Source organism: Microtus ochrogaster, chromosome 16 (genome assembly GCF_000317375.1).
Source record: "Microtus ochrogaster isolate Prairie Vole_2 chromosome 16, MicOch1.0, whole genome shotgun sequence".
NCBI lineage: Eukaryota > Metazoa > Chordata > Mammalia > Rodentia > Cricetidae > Microtus > Microtus ochrogaster.
Window position 1 is genome coordinate 10,600,763 of NC_022018.1, and position 4,570 is coordinate 10,605,332.

The 4,570-nt window shown below is 47.3% G+C and overlaps 1 pseudogene; it reads right to left on the reverse strand.

Moving 5' to 3' along the window:
• Positions 1–1,277: 1,277 nt before the first annotated feature.
• LOC101980444 lies at positions 1,278–1,893 on the reverse strand (annotated as a pseudogene).
• Positions 1,894–4,570: the final 2,677 nt, after the last annotated feature.

A 4,570-nucleotide genomic window follows, 5' to 3' on the forward strand; every position in this document is an offset into this window, starting at 1 on the left:
ACTGTCTGACCCCAGGGCCCACCCTGTGGGCTTCAGCAGGCAGCCTCTTTAGCAGGTGGCAGGGAGGGAGCTGACTCATGGCTTTCCACTCATTCGGTTCTGTTTTCTGCATCTGCATCGCTCCAGCCTAATGAGCAAGGATGACGTTCTGCACTCTTCACTTTGCAGACATGTCTACACGAGACTGGTGCAAAGCTGCGGACCTGAAAAGTCACAGCGTTGCAGTGGCAGATTAACAGCCTGGCCAGGGGGCGAGTTAAAAATAGAATCAAAAATGATCTAAATCAGGGATCCTTAAGCGAGGGTTCAAGAGAGGGGACTTCTGGGGAGACGGCTGAGCCCTGAGTTGTAAGCACATGTGATCTTCTTAGGGCAAGGGTCCAGAAGTGTCACCAGATTCTCAAAGAGGCTCTGAACCCCACAGGGGTTCAAACTGGACATGGGCTGGCCCAATGCAGCCCTCTTACTGCCAGGCTCACTGCTGGCTGTCCCGTGAGGCAGCACAATCTGTGGTAGAAACAACCCAGAGCTAAACGCCAGGAGCAAGATCCAAGCTCTGGCCCTGGCGAATGTTTTAAAGACTCGGGAATTATTAAAACGGCTAATGAAGTCAACCCTCACCAAAGAATATCTGCTCTTCCCTCATCGTTGAGCTCACAGTTGAAACTTGAGTTCTTTCCGCCCTGCCCAAAGTACAAGGCCACTTGTCTCCTTCTCTGCTGACCTGAAGGTGACTGTGTGCAGACTGTGGTGTTTAGACCTACCTGCTGTGTGCCTCGGTAGACATAGCCTAGAGACTCTGGCCCATTTTTCTCTTCTCTACCCGCCATGATTCAGACAGTCCTCCAAGAAGCCTGACGGCCACTAATCCCACACCACTTATTCTGTTGGGCCCGGTCCTTGCTGGTCTGTGTTAGCCGTGAGTGTCCCTACATCATCTTCCTCTCTTCTGTCCTCGCTGGTCTGTGTTAGCCGTGAGTGTCCCTACATCTTCCTCTCTTGCCAAAATCATCCCCCACTACCCCCCCCCACAGGACACTGTGGAACAATGGCCTGGAGCCAAACATATTCTGCGGTCATCAAGTCAGCCTATGCTAGAAGGCCAAGTGGCCGTCCCCTTGCTGTGATGAGGACCTTTGGAAGCACATTGATCAGGACTTTTGCCTTTCCTCCCACTCTCTTTCTGCAGTTCCACTTCATTAGGGGAAACCTCATTGTTTGTGCCAAGCTAGATAGGTTTTTTTTTTTTTTTTTGGCACAAATAGTCTTTATTGGGCTCACACAAGGAGTCCTTTGGTCTTGTGGACCTCTGTGAACTTGCAGATTTTCTTCTCCACGTTCTTTTCTGCCTGTTTCTGTAGCCTCAAGAGCTGCTTCTTCTTCCGACAATACATCTTGGCCTTTTCCTTCCGTTTCTCCTCCAGAATGGCTGTTACTGCCTGATACTTCCACCCGACCTCATGAGCCAGATGTCCCATGTAAGCAAACTTCCTGATAGGCTTCAGCCGCACAACCTTGAGGGCGGCAGAGACCACCATCAGCTTTTTCTTGTCGTAGGGTGGAGGGATCCCATCCAACACCTTGAGGCATTCCAGGGCAGCTTGGCCTCGCTTGGTCTTGTGGGGAAGCATACCTCGCACAGGGCACCAAAAAATGCGGCTCGGGGCTCAGAAATGATAGGGGCCTCGGGAGGGGTTGGTGTTCATCCGCTTTCGAAGAAAGGCCAGATACTTCAACTTGTTTCTGTAGAAATTTCCAGAAATGTTGATGCTCTCACAGCGAACAACGACCACCTTTTGGCCCAGCAGTACCTGCTTGGCCACAATGGCCGCCAGGCGACCCAGAAGATGGCCTCGGCCGTCCAACACCAGAACCTGCCCCTCCGCCATCTTCGGCAGCTGCCTGGGAAAGGCTAGATACGTTTAAAAACTGGATTAAACAGGAAATCTTCTTTCCCCTACTCCCCATCCCTAGTCTTTAAAGTTGACCACTGTTCAAGAAGCTCTGTTGCAGAATGATGGTGTAGAGCCCAGGTCCAGAATGAGAATTACTCAGCCACCTCATTCCCAGAGTCCCTCTGCCCCAGGCTAGCTCACAAGCAACTCTGTACTTGGGTAAGGCAAAGCCTCATCACCAGCCGAATGTGCAGTGGCATTGTCACCACAGGACAGGGACTGCTGCCCACTTGTTCTAATCTTGGATGACATGGGGAGCCCATCCAATCCCATCCGTCCCTGTGCTGTGCCCAGAACACAGACCCCGCTGCTATGCCCCTGCCACCACCGCTGATAAAGAACGTGGCCCTCAAAGGGAGTGGCACTCTTAGAAGGTGTGGTCTTGTTGGAGTAAGTGTGGCCTTGTTAGAGGAAGTGTGTCCCTGTGGGCGTGGACTCTGAGATCTCTTTTCTCAAGCTTCAATCAGCATGACTGTCAGCTGACTTCCTGCTGCTTTCTGGTCAAGATTTAGTCAGCACCACACCTGCCTGCACACTGCCCTGTTCCCCGTCATGAACCGCTGAGACTGTGAGCCGTCACCTCAATCAAATGTTTTCTTTGTAAGAGTTACCATGTTCATGGTGTCCCTTCCCAGCAACAAAAAAACCCTAAGAAACCATCTCAAGTGGAGGGTGACAGCAATCACAGCATAGCAGGAAGGAAGGAGACCTGGCAGAGCCCGGATGTCAGAGGACAGGGAATAGAGAGTCCGAGTTTATCCTGGAGAACTGAGACGAGACCACAAGGAAGTCAGGATTCCGTTGTCCCATTAGACGTCATTTACAGAACACAGATGCAAAGATAATAACAAGAGTTTCCTGCTGGCAGTCAGGTGTGGCTGGGGCATACACTTAGAATCGCGGGCTTAGGAGACTGAGGCAGGGAGACCGGAAATGCAGTGCCATACTCCTGCTGCATGGTGACTTTGTGGTCGAGCTGGACCACATGAGACTCTGTCCCAAAGCAACAGCAGCAGAGAGTTCAAGGACAGAACTCTAAAGTCCAGCGCTACACTGACAATGCTTGCCGCCTGTTCTCAGACATTTTGGGCATAACTTTAGCCTGCAAAAATTTTGAAGAATTTATAGACTCAGAAAGTAATCCAGTGGTTCTGGCTACCACCTTTTACCACCTCCACAGCCCCTCCACATACACAGATTTCATGACTTAGGGACGTTAGCCACAGAGTTGAGGAGAAAGACCACCAATCCAAATCATCATGGCCAAACTAAATAATGCAAACTTTTTAAAATTTGTGTACACAGAATGTCTCTCCCTAAAGGTGGGATTTAAGACAACAACACTGGGCTTGGGTAAGCAAAGGGTTTTATAGCTCAGGAGTAAAAGGTTTCCAAAGGGGGGATTTGGCGGGCAAATAGGTAGGGTTACAGAAGCAGATCATAAGCATAACAAGTTAGTCATAACAATCTCCTGAAACAAAGGTATGGTTGCAAGGTGGTCATAAAAACTTCTTGGAATAAAGGCATGGTTGTCATTTCCTGGAACAGGTAGTACAAAACCATTTGTAGTTAAGGTTACAGGTGGGACAAAGCCTAGTCCTTGAGAAACAGAGGTTTAATCATAAACAGGAATGAGCCTAGCTTGTCTTTACTATAAGATGGTTTTCAAGCCTAAGATGGAGACAGGGGTAGGTCATCAGAGACTTGGAAGTATATCTGTAGGCAGATTAGTAAAACCTTCCACTGAGTCACTTCTTAGACATAATCAGATATAGTATCAGAAAATAGAAAATTCTGGATTGTTGTTATTGTTCTTTTTAACTGTGATTTAGCTATAACTTTCCTCCCCTGTCCCAATGAAGTAATTTCCCTCTTTATTTGTCATTAAAAAAAAAATCAAGTTTTTTTTTTTTAAACTTTTGTAAGAACAATCAAAGTTAAAACAAATTTTACACCATCCTAACATTGGGAGCTGTGATCTATTTTTCTCTCCCTCATATCTTTAGTTCATGGCTATAGCTGAATATTTATTCTAAAAAGACTTTTAGGGGGTTGATTGATCTGATGGGCACTGGCCTGGATCAGATCTCATAATGGATAACACTGTTTGTTTTTGTTTTAACATGGGCAGAACAGTCCTTTCTGTTGCTAGAATGAAACCACTTCTCAAGCTGGGTTTCTGAGCTTGCCTGGGCAGAGCCTGTGGCCTGTTTGTACTGATAACACCCGACAAAGAGTACTAGGAACTTGTTGGTTCTGAATTTCTCTTTTGAGTACCATCTACATTTGGGGGCACCAATATGACTCAGAGGTAAGGGGTTTACCAACACACCTGATGCCCTGAGCTCAATTCCTTTTTTCTCTAAAAAAGAATTGTGGGTTGTTTCTTTAAACAGATGGAGAATTAAGTTATAACCTGAACCTCCACTGAGCCAACATTTGTTTCTCTTCTTTTGTGGATGGCAGAAATGAACCTTGCCTTGGAGGGCGTCTTCCTTCAGTCCCTAGTCTACTAAAATCAAGGTTATTCCCGAAATTACATTACATCATTGGAGTCCCCATCTTTTTTAGAAGTTTTAGCTTCTCATTGGCCTTTCTTAAGAAGCAGAATCTCT